General features: G+C 34.8%; 1 long non-coding RNA gene across 1 annotated transcript in view; it reads left to right on the forward strand.

The window, feature by feature from the left end:
- Positions 1–12,217: 12,217 nt before the first annotated feature.
- Positions 12,218–16,730, forward strand: part of LOC118762560 — a 17,091-nt gene continuing 12,578 nt past the window's right edge. The window contains exon 1 of the long non-coding RNA XR_004998313.1: positions 12,218–12,228. This is a non-coding gene — a long non-coding RNA (uncharacterized LOC118762560). The remainder of the gene's footprint in view (positions 12,229–16,730) is intronic.

Below are 16,730 nucleotides of genomic sequence, written 5' to 3' on the forward strand. Positions count from 1 at the left end.
GAAGGAAGATAATAATAATAACAGTGAAGGTAATGGTGACCTCCTAATGAACTAAGGTGCACAAGCATGTGTGTGTATGTAAGTGTGTATGTGTGAATGGGAGTGAATGAGTCTAATGTATGTGTCTGTGTCTGTGTGTATGTGTGTGTGAGAGACGTGTGTGTTGTGTGTAGCAGTTGATGTGTGCACATGTGTATGTGTGTTCCCGTGACCAAACAGTGTGCATGTGTATAGTGTATGTTTGTGGGCGAAAGTTATCTTTGTGTGTGTTGCATGTGTTTATGCATATTGAGTGTGTGTGTGTGTGTGTGTGTGTGAGTGTGTGTGTGTAGGAGTGTGCATGATGATGTCTGTACTGAGTTAAACAGTGTGTGTGGCTGCTTGTATAGTGGTTTGTGTTGTGACACTATTGAAGATTGTATATGGGTGTGTTGATAATGGTGTGTGGTGTGGGTGCTGAGAAGTGTTCAGTGCTAGTGTGTGTGGAGTGAAATATATATATATATATATATATATATATATATGAGAAATTATATGATTTGTTCCCTGTGTATGTTTTACTGCTGCAGTTATTTGCATCCTCTACATTAGATGTTCCAAGTGCAATTAGATGCAAAACTCCAACAGATCATTAGTGGAACACTTTATTGTATTATGTTACTCAGATAAAATACCTTTTGATCCAATGCAGAGGTTACAAATAACCACAATGGTGAAACGTACCTGTATATCATAATCAGTAACACTACTAAGTGTAGTAGAAACCACATCACCATACAAGAAGAAAGCTGTAAATCTAACTGTACACACAAGATATACTACACACATACTACACACACACACACACACGCACACACGCACACACACACACACACACACACGCACAAGATGCTGAATACATGTTGTAGAGTATATGATTTTATTTCAACTAAATGTTTGTCTTGTAACTAGAGTTTCATGCCAGTGAAGTCTTAAGGTGAGAACTATTTACTACTCGAAATGGTGGTGTATGCTTTTAATTTTCCTTTGATGTGTGTGTGTATGGTCTAGTGCTTGTGTTTGTTAATTAATTTGCATTTTATACTTTGCTTATTGATTGAGTGATGTTTTCTGGATTTGTGATTGGTTAGTTAAGCTATTTTTTATAATGTGATGTTTATAATCTTCAGTGGGAGTGTTTATTACTTAGTTATGATTTATTGGTGAGCTAGTGATGGGTAGGTGGGGGTTATGCTTTCATTTGTGTATGTGTATCTGTGGATAGAAGTTGTGATATGGTAAACATGTTTGCACACATTTACCCCCTTACACCCTACCACTCTTGTAACAAAGAAGTCATATCCTTAACAAGACTAAAGTATCTTCTTATCATACTTTACAGAGTAAAATTGGTCATTTTTCATGACACTAGCACTTTCATCCTTTCAGGATCTATAAAATAAGTACCTGTCAAGCATTGGGAGGTTGATGTAATTGATTTTCTCCTTCCCCCAATCTTGCTAGCCTTGTGTCAAAATTTGAAACCAATATTTTAAAATAAGAGGAGGCAGAGAGCTGGCAGACTTGTTTGCATGCTGGGCAAAATGCTTAGTGGCATTTCATCTGAGTTCTGAGTTCAAATTCTGCTGAGGTCAACTTTGCCTCTCATCCCTTTCAGATTCAATAAAATAAGTACCAATTGAACACTGGGGTTGATATAATCGACTTATCTCCTTCCTGAAAATGCTGGCCTTGTGCCAAAATTTGAAATCAGTATTCAAGGCAATATGACTGAAGTGGTAGGGAAGTGACAAAAGTCTATGTGATCCAGGGACTGAAATAACGACAGAGGTTCAGATTGAGTGAGAGAAACGAATTAAAGATATGCTGACAGAGAGAGTATTAAGGGGTGATGACAATATGTACAGGTGAAGAGGGTGAAGGAAGAGTGAACTGGGCACAAGTGATCCAATGTAGCCACCTATACATAGGTGATGAGATGAGCTAAAACAGTTGAGTAATGAGTGATGAGTTGAGTGATGATGAGCTGAGGAGTTGAATAATGAGCTGAGTGATGAGCTTAGGGGTGAGTTGAGTGATAAGCGGCAAGGAGATGAATGATGAAGGACTGAGTGATGAATGATGAGGGATTGAGTGATGAGACATGAAGCAAATGGAAAAATAGTGGGTCTGTGCCAAAACATAAAAGAATGATGGGGAGCAGGTCTGAGCAAAGGCAGAGTTATCCCAATTGAAAGCAATGCATGGTGAACCACAGAAGAGACCCACTGCCGTCTTCAGTTCCTGTGGAGCATAGTGTAGTAAGAACTGAGAAGATAAGCAATGGGAATGAGTGACAGAGTGTAATGTATAGGAAATAGTATATGAACATTCTTGACAGTTTATTGGGTGTCAATATGTCCACTTGTCATGAAGAATGGTAAAATTTGATGTTTTGGGCTATAAACCTCAATCTATTTGTTGTTTAGGTTATAACCCTAAGCAACAGATATGTTGTTGTTGTTGTTGATTTTACTGTAGTGGAAATTCCATGTTGCAATTTGAATAGAAGTACTTACTATAGCAGAATGGCTTCAACTCAAATTGATTGGAGAATTGAAACTGCTGGGGAGTACTTGTCCTTGAGGAACTCAACCACTGGAAAGTTTCATAGAGCAATTTGTATTCAGTCTGAAATATGGTTCCTCATCACAAATGCTACATCAATTAATTCTTTCTTTCTTTCTTTCTTTCTTTCTTTCTTTCTTTCTTTCTTTCTTTCTTTCTTTCTTTCTTCTTTCTTCCTTCCTTTCTTTCTTTCTTTCTAAGTAGTAATGCTGTTCACAAATCTGATATCCCCCCAGAAACACACAATCTTCATTGGGTAGTTCCCAAGTGTGCATGTGTATAAGGGTAGTCTGTATGGTGTATGTATAGGTGTGTGTGTAGATATGAAGAATAAATAAAAAAATATTTTATATTGAAATGAGGAGGAGGAGGCAGAGGAGGCTGTAAAAGTATCTCCAATTAATACAATTTAATATTCTAAAGCAATATCAAAGAATTAAAAAAAAAATAAAAAAGAAAGAATTTTAAAAATGTCAATGTTGCTATTAATTTCTCATAAATCTTTGTAATGCACTCAATGTTCAGTTTACATACTAATTTAGAATATTTGTAAAATTAACAACAACAACAACAACAACAACAACAACAACAACAACAACAACAACAACAACAATAATAATAATAATAATAATAATAATAAAGGTTTCAAATTTTGGCATAAGGCCAGTAATTTTAGGGTTAGGGGTAAGGGGTAAGTCAATTACATCGACCCCAGTACTCAACTGGTACTTATTTTATCAACTCCAAAAGGATGAAAAGCAAAGTTGACCTCAGTGGAATTTGAACTCAGAAAATTAAGAGCAGGAAGGAATACTGCAAAAACATTTTTTCTCTGACACTAGTAATTCCTTCAGCTCTTCACTTTGGTGGGATTTGAACTCAAAACTTAAAGAACTGAAAGCAATACTGCAAAGAACTTTTTCTGATACTCTAATGATTCTGCCAGCTGGCTATCCTTCTAATAACAATGGTTTCAAATTTTGGCACGAGACCAGCAATTTTAGGGGAGAGGATAAGTCAATTACATTGACCCTGGTGTTCAACAGGTACTTAACTTAAAGCTGGAATACAGAACATTGTAGAATGGAAGGAAATAGTGTAAAACATAGGGTTAAAAATAGAAGTTGGTTAAATCAGCTTTGATCAAGTAAACCTATGATCAGAAGAATTCCAGATGTAGTCACCTATCTTTTCTTTCTTAAGCAATAGATGACATTATCTAAAAAGATCTTCACTTTTTTAAAGACAGTAGGATGTGATTTGAGAGATTTGGCTATTATTTCTAGTTGGCTGAATAGCCACAGAAAAGATACTTTGTTGGCTTGTACTAGCAATCAAGCATTCCAGTTGTTTCACTGATTTTATCAAATAAATAAGTCTTTCTAATTTTGGCACAAGGCCAGCAATTTTAAGAGGAGAGAGAAGTTAATTAGTTATTTTATCGAACCTGAAAGGATGAATGGCCATGTGGTCCATGGCAATATTTGAAGTAAGGACAGAAAGAACCAGAGACAAATGCTGCTAAGCATTTTGTCTGGCACAGTAAGGACTCTGCTGACTTGCTGCATTTTTTATCCACTAAATAATGATAGGCACAATAAATCCAACTTACATTTTACCTTAGATATTGAAATTTCTTATAGTTTATAACCACATGTTTCAACTTTTACTGAGCAATGTTATGCATGTTAACCTTGTCTTTCAGCAATCAGTGAGTACATTTTTTTCTTCTTAGCATTTAAACTGGCTGTATCCAGTCCAAATATTCTACCTGTTATAGAACAAGTAGAATATTTTGAACCAGTTGGATTGGCCTCTCACACCTACCTTATAATGTCATTCCACCAGGTAGAATAATTTGAACCAGACTGATCTGGCCTTTCACACCTACCCTATAATGCCACTCTAAAATAAACAATTACATCATTGAAATCTCAAAGCTACAAGGTAATGCATAACTAATTCAAATCAATGTGAATAAATAAGCATCATGTTTGACAGAAAAATATGAATGTTAAAAGGTTAAAAGTTGATACTATTACATTAAGTAGTAAATTCTCAATAAACGATGTTCATAATACAATTTTGATTCCAAGATGGAACTACCAAATAGTCAGGGGATAGATACAAACAACAGTTATTTTAGACATTTTGATTGTCTCATTTCTTGTAGGTAACTAATTAGAGTTTGTTAGGTTACTAACTGTACATTTCTCAGGCTAAAATGAACAATTTTTTTGTCAAGGTAATTGTTTAGTTAGATAAATATGCATCCTATTTCTTAATTAGGAGAGATTATGAGAATCAATTCAATATTATTCCATCTAAATATTTATGTGTTAAGCCAATTGATTCTCCCAGATCTTGATCCTTGCTATCATGCTACTTCAGATTTATTCATTACTGTTTCAAGAATCCTTCTTGGTTTCTAATGAAGCACGGGATAGATTGGGGATTATGACTTGAGATTTTTAAAGGTAATATTGTTTATGTAATGATGTCTGTTCACAGCACAAAAGCTTTTTATTCATGCTTTATTCTGACAATAGATTTATCTTAACAATAATGATACAGTGTTGTTCTTGTAATTTCTTGACTATGAAATTATCTCAGATATTGACCATGTATTTGTCTTCACATCTCACTACATTGTCTGTTTTAACTGAAGCATTACTTGACAGGATCTTCATTGTCCCTTCTGCTGCTCTTCTTGTATGTTAATACCCTGTGGTTTTTCCAATGTAAATGTTCCATTGTTGGTATAGATGCAAGTCAAAACAATGCTTTCAGTTAGCAAAGGGGACTCTCCTTACCAAATGGATAAATTATTGAGACAAACAGGATAAAAACAAAAATGCTTTATATATTAACCCCAGTACTCAATTGGTACTTATTTTATCAACCCTGAATGGATGAAAGGCAAAGTCAGCCTTAGCAGGATTTGAACTCAGAATGTAAAGACAGATGAAATGCCACTAAACATTTTGCCTGGCATGCTAACGATTCTATCAGATCACTGCCTTAAAACTAGGGGTACATTAAGGTCCAAGAGGCTGAGGTTAGGAAGGTGGGACTAGACACTTCAAGTGATCTTTCTCCATGATCTGAAAAGTAGGGGAAACATTGTATCTCTGCAAAATTTCCTATTCCCATCATAGTCAAATAATATATTTATTTAGTGGATGCTGATGTTTTATGAAATGTAACACAAAATGGATTATTGCACATAAGCTGTTACATGTTGTCTGACCTGGGTCTAATAGCAGATTACTAAGATGACAAGGAACTCTTGTTCAAATCTGAACATAGTGAAGTGTTTATGTTTCCTTCTCTAGTACTGAAAGGAGGTAGAGGAAATTGAACTGAGAACTAGAAAATCACAAAATATTTATGATTTTGTAGTGGTCCATGTCATTTTTATGTTAGTGTGCATACATTCATAATACTGATTTAAATCTAAGAAGACTGAACCAGTTAAAGTTAAATATCTTGATTATGTAAAAAGTGCAGTGTAGGTGATGGGATATGAACTTTACTGTATTGATATGGTATAGTTTACTTAAGTTACTTTAAGTTAAAGTTACTGTTATAGTGAAAGACATACCAAGATGATGAGTTGGCAGAAAAGTTAGAGAAATGTTGAGAAAAATGCTTTGGGGTATTTCTTCTAACTCATTATGTTTTGAGATGAAATTCTGCTGTGGTTGACTTTGCCTTTCATCCTTTCGGGGTCAATAAAATAAGTGTCAGTTGAACACTGAGGTTGATATAATTGACTAACTCCATCCCCCAAAATTGCAGGCCTTGTGCCAAAATTCGAAAGAATTATGAAAGACATACCAAAAATGTCCCAAATTTGGTTTGGTATGAGAGAAAATTTTTTGTTATGCTAATTATTCTCAACTTTGCAATTCAGAGCTCATATCTCATATGGAAATGTACTGTGAGTAGTTGTGGAATGTGTTATAGCAGTGCATGTATTATCCTACTGGAGCCTTCTAGAATAGTGTGTATGATATGCAAATTATATGAATATATGATGTTTTATAACTTGATATTGTATTGCAAATGTATTGGATGTGATGATATTTTCAAATATGAAATGCAGATTAAATATTTATCTGATAAAATCTTAGTCTAACAACATCCTTTGACAACTGTATGACTTTACTTTGTATTTATAAGTATCATTATTATCATTATATCTTATCTCAAATTATGTAAAATAATTTTTAGTTCAAATGATTGTTCAGGGCAAATTTTGTAAAGACTTTTTTTAACAGCTTTTAAATACTGCATGTTTTGTCTGAATGGCCAAAATTAGCGTTGTTGTCATCTTTATGAGAGAACTTCTTGTGTTGTGGAAGATAAGACAAAAGTATCAAAGTCATAAATGTGAGTAGAGTTAAAAAAAAGACAAAAACAAAAACATATAATAAGTAAGAAACAAGTAAATAATACAAACAATCCTAAAACAAAAATATGCAAAGAATAACATCAAATAAAAACATTAAGATGAGAGTTGTACAAGTTTCATTTACTCTTTCTTAGGTTTTCAAAGTTTCTTTGAAAAGAAGAATATACATTTATGTATGTGTGTGTGTGTGTGTGTGTGTGTGTGTGTGTGTGTGTGTGTGTGTGTGTGTGTGTGTGTGTGTGTGTGTGCATGTGTGCACGTGCATGCATGTGTGGGTGTATGTGTCATTATTCAATTTTATTTCAAGATTTCTTGTCAATAGAGAAAGAGTCACTTTCTAACCCAGACCCAAAGCTCCTTCATTGGAATCTCAACATCAGCAACAGGGTATTTTTGCTTGTATGTGTGTATATGTGCAATATTTGGAGTCAGTGCATGAGCGGATTTATATCTCTTGTTTTATGTATGTATTCTCATGCATATAGTAACATGTCCAGACATGTTCATATATACGTAAGTGATAAACTTCTGGAAAGTTTTACAAATTTTACAGTTCTAGTGATAGCTTGGATATGTAGTCTTCGAATTAGCTTTCTCCTTTCTGATTTTGAGAAGCTTAATTTCTGAAGATTGATACTTAGGCAGTGTGTTACATATCCCAGGGTACCAATAATTATGGTATAAACTTGATCTTGTAATCTGGGTAGAGTAACTGCAAATTTCTCAATAGTTCTGCATAGGTATTTTCAATTTGCTGATCTTTAGTCTTATGTTAATATCCACTGGATATGTATGTATGTATGTATGTATGTATGTATGTATGTATGTATGTATGTATGTATGTATGTATGTATGTGCGTACGTATGTATGTATTATGTATGTATGTATGTATATATGTACATACGTATGTATGTACGAATGTACTAATTGAAATACATATATGTATGTAAATATATATATATATATATATATATACACACACACACACACATATATATTCTTTTCTTTTATTCTTTTACTTGTTTCAGTTATTTGATTGCCTTAAAGGGTTTTAGTCAAAGAAATTGACCCCAGGACTTATTCTTTGTAAGCCTAGTACTTATTCTATCAGTATCTTTTGCTGAACCACAAAGCTATGGGGACATAAACACATCAACATTGGTTGTCAAGCAATGGTGGGGGGGGAGGGACAAACACAGATACAAAGACACACACACACACAAAATGGCCTTCTTTCAGTTTCTGTCTACCAAATCCACTCACAAGGCTTTGGTCGGCCCAAGGTTATAGCAGAAGACACTTGCTCAAGTGCCACGCAGTTGGACTGAACTTTGTTTCTTTCTCTCATCCTCTCTCTTTTCTCCCTTTCTTTCCCTCATCTTCTCTCTTGTCCATCTTCCACTCTGCCTCTTGAGCACATGTGATTATAGGCCTTTTTTCTCGCCTCTGTCTTTTCTGGATGCAACGTCCAATTAGCTGGACACTGTTTCCCACTTCTCTCACCTCTCGACATTTTTTCCTCTTCTACTGTTTTCATCTCTTCTATTTATTCTATGTACTTTCAAAATTTCTCCCAGGCATTACCCATCACAGTTCATCTTGGCCTAAAATCCCTTAATGTTTGTCTTCATTGATTGTTTACTCTGTACATCCACTCTGTTGTTGTTTGTTTGTTTGAAGCCCTAACTCACCACAAATATTTTATATTTTAAAAATTTCTGGATGCTGCTAATATATATATATATATATATAAAGTTAATCCAAACATGAAAGCACAAAAAAAAACACAACAACGCGAGGACGTGGAACAAATATAGTATTATTGGACACTCAGGAAAGAAGGAAAGAAGGAGGGTTTAACGTTTTGAGCGGAGCTCTTCGTCGGAAACATAGGAGAAGGAAAGATCCAGAGAAGGGAAGACAGAGGAGAGCGAGTGATAGTGTTAAAACACAGAAAACTTTTAGTAGCAGGCATAGGTCACCTAGAAACAGCAGTGGAATTATTAAATCTATATCTCTGCTTATTAGCTTCAGCAGCAGCAAACATCCACAGACAAATATCAGCAGCAGGCTTCTGTTGCTAATAATGAATTTCTGTCCTGCCTGCCAGCTAAATGCAACATCAGTGACCTTATGATCATTGTTTAACTATATCAGCTTGCAGCCAAGGTTTGCTTGACATATGATGAAATGGATATTTCCTACCAAAGAAGCTAACAAGTAGAAATCTAGATCCAGCAATTCCACTACCCTACTGGATGACCTTCACCTGCTACTGATGTTTTACTGCATTTTTAACACTATATATCTATAGGAGATGCTTTTTCAAGAGGAACACCCCAGTATAGAAGATTTTCAATAGAATAGATACTTTAAGTGTGCATACAGATCATTAGTACATACATACATACATACATACATACATACATACATACATATATATATATACATACATGCATACATACATGCATACATACATGCATATATACATGCTCTAAGTTAGAAGCTGGCTCTTTCTCTATTGGCAAGAAATCTTGAAATATAACTGAGTAATAACATACCACTGTATATATATATATATATATATAATATATATATATATAATAATAATTTCCTTTATATATATATATATATATAAAGAAAATTATTAGTTAGAAGTTATGCAGCCATCTAAGGGATAAAGTGTATCCGTAGGCACTACTGGTATATTACCTCACTATGTATAGTCCTAGCTAAAAGGTATGCAGTAGTTGGTAATTTAAAGGTAAAATCATGGTTTAATATATACAGAAAAGAAAAGAAATGGATCAATAAATAACAATGAGAAGTTGATCATTGGTATTAAAAGGTCACAGTTTAATTGTAGTTCAGAATCATTTACAGCTGTTTCTGTTTATCAAATTGAAGTAAATTTGCATTTATCTCATTCCATTTAACAAACATCGTCAGAATGATTTAGAGGAATATAAATAGGAGAAAACTGGAAATGAAAGGAAAAGGAAAAGGCAAAAGAAAAAGGAAAAAGTTTGTTAAGTCTTTAGGCTTACATTTTAGTGACTCTTTGGGTTCCATGTGTGTGTATGTTTCTTCAGTTAGATGAATGGAGCCATAAGTGGGGAAAATGACTAGTTGACTGGCAGTGTTAGTTGAAGGAGTTATATCTAGTGGAGATATCCAGTGTTGTTAATTGTAATATATAACACTATTAGTGACTGCTAGGTTAGTTCCTATGATTACAAATGATGCCCTTGTTAAAAACTAAGGATACTTTTTAAAGTTAGTACGACATAATGTATATATATGAGCTACATAAAGGAATAATAAAAAAGGTAAAGAGTAAATAAATAAAAAAATACTTTTCCTTTTCCTTTCATTTCCCTTTTTCTCCAATTTATATTCCTCTAAATCATTCTGATGATGTTTGTTAAATGAAACGAGATAAATTCAAATTTACTTCGATTTGATAAACAGAAACATCTGTAAATGGTTCTGAACTACAATTAAACTATGACCTTTTAATACCAATAATAAACTTTTCATTGTTATATACACACACACAGATACATACGAATATGTATATATTTATATATATACACATATATATGCATACTCTCATGCATACATAAATAGATACATATATGCATATATATATATATATGTGTGTATATGTGCATGTATGTTTGTGTGAATGCATGTAAGTGCATGCATATATATGAGCATTGGTAATAAACAGCTTCTCTCTCTCAGAGTGAAAGGCAGATTGTATGATGCCTGTGTGTGAACAGATATGCTACATGGTAGTTAAACATGGGCTGTGACTGTGAGGACATGTAGGCTTGAAAACAATTAAGCCAGTATGCTTCATTGGAAGTGCAATATCAGTGTGCATGTACAACAGGGTGTAAATGCCTTGAGAGAAAAGTTGGGCATAAGAGGCATTAGATGTGGTGTACTAGAAAGATGACTGTGCTGGTATAGTTATATGATGAAGGAGTCCCAATCACTAACAGTGGAAAGAAGCTGTGGAAGAGAGACGAGATGGTGAAGCATGATCTTTGAATGTTGGGTCTTATGGAGGCAATGATTAGTGACTGAGACTTTTGGCGATATGCCATGCTTGAGAAGACCCATCAAGCCAAGTGAAATTATAGTAATGGCTGGTGTCATATAACTGGCACCCATGCTAGGAGATGTAAAAAGCATCTTTCAAGTGTTGGGCCTTATGGAGGCGATGTGGCTAATGCCAGTGTTGCATAACTAGCACCTGTGCTGGCAACACATAAAAAGCACCTTTTGAGTATTGGGCCACATGGAGGCAATAACAAATGGCTGAGACTTTTGGCAATATGCTGTGTTTCAAAAGAAGACCCATCAAACCAAGTGAAATTGTAGTCATTGCAGATAGTGGTGTCGGACAATTGGCACCTGTGGTGGCGGCATATAAAAGCACCCATTACACTCTCAGAGTGGTTAGTATTAGGAAGGGCATCCTGACACAGAAATCATGTCAAATCAGACTGGAGTCTGGTGCAGTTCCCCCTCTCCCCAGCTTACAAGCCCTGGCCAAACTGTCCAACCCATGCCAGCATAGACAACGGACAGTAAATGATGATGATGATATATATATATATATTATATATATATATATATATATATATATATATATATATATATATACACACGGCACACATACATGGAGCTTCATTTACACACACATATCTAGTCTTTTGGTTATTTCTTACAATTGCTAGGATGAGCAAGCACTATTGTAAATGACAGTAAAGAAATAAGGTTATTGTAACCACAATATTTATATCTGAAAGCATACCATTCAAATTATTATTTGCCCAGCATGTTAAAAATAAATCAGTCAAGTGACAATCATCATTTGACGCAAAGATTTCTTTTTCATTCTACTCTGTGTAAAAAGAGTCTTTTAAAAATTGAACTTGCAACAGTAATGGGCGTAATGCTTGCTTGTTTTGGTTTAGGTTCATTGCGTTTTTAGTTTTGTTGTATAGATTTAAGCCTGGGAATCTTTGGGCTGATAAGTAAGTTAAAAAAATTTAATGCAAGCATTAAACTACTTTATCTGATAAATAACAATGGTTGAGACCATCACTCATAACAACAACAACAACAACGATTTCAAACGAATTCAGAGACTGGGTAAGTTGATTACATTGACCCCAGTGCTCAACTAGTACTTATTTTATTGACTCTAAAAGGATGAAAGGCCAAGTCAACCCCAGTAGAATTTGAACTCAGAATGTAAAGATGGACAGACTGCTGCGAAGCATTTTGCCCAGCGTAACCTTAAGAAAATATATGCAAAGGAAGAAGGTGGTAGCATAATGTAAAAAAGTATGTGGAATTTGGGATGAAATAATGGCACATGTTGCATAATGCCCCAAGTTGAGAATATAGGAAATGGAAGAATGATCAAGTTGGGAAAGTTTTGCACTAAAAGCTTCGTCAAAAATGGGGTTTTGAAGCTGAAAGTACATGGTAAAATCGTTGGGTAGAATGAGAACCTGAGTTGGAAAAATCCAAGAAGATAGAACATCGCAAGCCAAATATTACAATAATAGACAAGGGAAAGCAAATTTGCTAACTGATTGATCCATCACATACATTTGATTCCAGGATTGTGAAGAAAAACGATGAAACTTAGTGCACATGCACAGCAAAGTTCAAGATCAATCTGTGCTAAGCAGCTTCACTCAGTATGCTTTAGCTTCGTTACTATGGCAACAGTCCAGATACTTATTGATCCGACCATGTATGTACATACATACATACATACATACATACATGCATACATACACACACATATATTTATGTATGTATATATATATATATATATTATATATATATATATAATATATATATATATATATATATCAATGTGTGTGTGTGTCTTTGTATCTGTGTTTCTTCCCAACCATCACTTGGCAACTGGTGTTGGTGTGTTTACATCCCCATAACTTAGTGGTTCAGAGGCCAATAGGTACTAGGATATCATAAGTACCAGAATTTAAATAATAAGTTCTGAGGTCAATTCCTTTAGCTAAAATGCTTCAAAGCAGTTGCTCCAGCATGGCTCCAGTCAAATGACTGAAACAAGTAAAAAAAAATTATAAAAATATATATAGCCAAAAACCTCTTCTATTACTGCCTCTCGAAGTGACAACTTTACTGAAGTAATGAAATAACTCACCTCAGGTATGAAACAAAATGTGATGAACAGAAAGAGAGAGAAGAAGGGGGAAAAAGGCGAGAGAGGGAGAGAAATATTGTTCATTGATTGACAAATTAATTTCAACAGAGAGCTGATGCATGACCTCACAGTCTGTGGAATCTAGCAGCTAAAACTCACATAAGACATACTCTACACTCATTAACATAAAACCACACACACACATATACAAACATGCACAAATACCCAAACACACACACTCAAGCACATATGATTTGTTTAATATTTTTTTATCCATGCTATTATGACAGACTAGAGTAGATATGAGGCAGGATTTTCATAGTCATACGCACTTCCTGTCACCCAACCTTCACCGGTTTTTCATGCAAGGGATTTTTTACTACAAAGGAATCTGAAAGCATGGAACTAATGAACAACTTTGCTGGCAGCAGTTTGAACACAAACCATGGCACCTCATCACCACCATCATCATCACTTTTACCAGCTTCACCTTAATTACTCTTACGCCCTCTTATGCAATGCAGTATATCTCCTCTACAGCAACAAGAATGTTCCTAACACTTCTATGATGCTTTAACTTCTCAATACCTTGCACAATGGTGCTGTTGATTCTGTTCACGTTTCTGCTGCTGCTACTATTGGTACTGACGTCCTTGCTACTGTGGTCACTGTTAGGGGAGCTGCTGATAAGGTTGGCCAGCACCTTGGCTTCATAGACAACTCCCTTGGTTTCACAGTGGCCCCTCACTAGGCATCTGTTGCAATCCCTACATGAACATCCTGCCTCCACTTGAAAACCGATGCTGGCATGTTTACGTTCCTATAACTTAGTGGTTCAGCAAAAGAGACCAATAGAATAAATACTAGGCTTTCAAAGAATAAGTCCTGGTATCAGTTTCTGCGACTAAAAGTCCATTAAGGTGGTGCTCCGGCATGGCTGCTGTCAAATGACTGAAACAAGTAAAAGAATAAAAGAATATATATATATTTTGAAGCTGGTTAGGGAAGGCACAGTTTATACTGTATACTCCAGTACTTTATGTTATTGATACTAAAAGGATGAAAAACAAAGGTGACCACAACATGATTTGAAATCAGAATGTAAAGTGCCAGGATAAATGCTGCAATGCCTTTTTTCAGTGCTCTAACAATTCTGCCACCCACCCTGCTTTCTAAAGATTTTTGCTAACCCACTTATTATATGTCACTCCATACTCTTTTTAATTTTTCTTTAGTTAGTAAAGCATGTAAACTAGTGTCCTTATAAAATATATTTACTATTGAAATGGGTTAATACTTGTTTATTACTTGTCTGTGTTGATCCAAGTTCATTGTTTGTCATTGCTTACATTCACATTTAACCTGAGAATCTTTGGGTACGTTTGTAAAAAAAAAAAGTATTACTTTTATCCTTACTGTTTCTTTTACTTGCTTTGAAGTCAGAAAATGTGTAGGAGTTCATGTGTATGAGTGTTAAAAAATGAAAATGAAAATGAAAGTACATGCATTATATGAAAGTCTATAATGTCTGAGCTAAGGACTGTTTCAATTTGTTTTCACTTCACTCTAACAAAGTTCTCTTGCTGCAAGTCTTTCATCTTGACATTAATGAACAGTGAAGTCTTAGAATTGTACAGGTCTGGGTAGGGATGGCAGGAAGGTAAGTCTTCTTGTTTTACTGGTTGGAGAAGGCACTGGTAAGATGTTGTTTCTATTGTTGCTTGTGATGCTATTAAAGTTAGACCTTTCTTCTTTTCCCTTTATTATGGGAAGGCCTTTAGATGATTGGGAACAACACATATGTTTACCTGGGCATTCTGTTTTCAACCACTTGGTACTGTGGTATGTTGGTATTGTGTGGTAGTTTGATCACAGGGGGAATCTTTTCAAACTTTTCTGATCGTTTGGAGTAGGTACCTTTCTTCTTATCCCTGACAGATTCTTCAGGTGCAACTGGAGTAATCTTAGGATAGGTGCCTCATCCAGTTTATTAGTCATAACTGACCTACTACTTTCATCTTTGTCACTTGCTGGTTAAAATACAAAAGAATGAAAGGAAACTCTTCACTCTTTACTGGTTCATTGCCTCTCATTCAGAGAGAAATCTAATAGTCACCATTCTGTATTACTTGTTAGTGACAAAGGTTTTCTGTTTTGATATTTCATTCAGGTGCTCATCTACTTAGTCATGATAACTTTTTATGTTTATGAACTTGTATATTACCATGCATATTTCATTTGATTAATATCATATATCTAAAATTCTGACCTCAGTGAAAGCAATTTATTTGGTGCAGTATATAAATTATTACTGATTTCTCATCTAAGCAGCAACCCATATTATGAAAGAAGAGGAGAAATATGATTTGTTTTAATCTATTGATCACTGAGAATTTAAAAGCCCTTTTTATGAATAACCTTCTGGATCATCATAAATACCATAATCTATTATGGTATTTATGATACAAAGGGTGTAGAGATTTAATTTCAGTTACATGCTGAATGAGGGAAATATAATATGAAATCATAATAAATCTTAGGTCTGTCATGAGCTTATAGTTTCATTAGTTTGGAGCTAACCCCAGTTTCTATGATACTTCTGGGATGCTAGTTTGTCATAGGTTTAACTTCTGCTTTTGCTGGTACTCATTTTCAGCAGAACAGAGTGAAGCAACATGAAATAAACCCAATTAATGGACAGTGTTTAAGAAAAGACAACTATACTTTATTGAAACACAGTAAATGCATGGGCACATCAAAAGTATTTACTAGTCTGAACTAGTAGTCCTTTGATGAGATGAGTTGCCTTTCCTCACCTGCCTAAGAAACAGGGATGGTAAAAAGAAAGCAATATAATTCATCCCTTTTTCAGTTCTGCTTTGATAACTGTACTGCTCCAAAATGGTAAAATTACCAGCAATATTTCCTTTTTCAAAGTGGGCAACAATACATCATCTATTAAATATCATCCATTATTTATCGACCAGTCAGTCTCATTAGATGTATCTCCTAATCAATGGAGTCCTGTGTAAGAAAGACACTCTAGAACTTCTGGAATTCTAACAACCTCATTGGACCCTCACAATTTGAATTTATCGCTAATTCCAACTGCTGTGGCGAATTCATTGAATTTCTTGATGACCTACTTGAATCACATATGGTAGCTCAAGGGTGGATGCTAACTATCTCAATTTCACCAAAACCTTTAATTCTGTGCTATGCAAATGACTCTCTGCAAGAGCTAGTCTTTGTATCTGACCAAGTCCTTCATTCTTGGTTGGAAAGAAGTTGTCACAGTGCTGGGACAACATTCTGCACTCTGTGCCATGGCATCTGGAATTCTGCTGGGATCTATTCTTGGTCTCTTGTTGTTTGCTACATATATATTAATGAAATGAATGCCAACCTGAAAATGTGTTACATGTTAAAACATGCAGAAATGTCAAGCTGTACCTTAAGATGAAAAGAACAGATCCTATACACTA

The sequence above is a fragment of the Octopus sinensis genome, linkage group LG3, assembly GCF_006345805.1.
Source record: "Octopus sinensis linkage group LG3, ASM634580v1, whole genome shotgun sequence".
NCBI classification, from domain to species: Eukaryota; Metazoa; Mollusca; class Cephalopoda; order Octopoda; family Octopodidae; genus Octopus; species Octopus sinensis.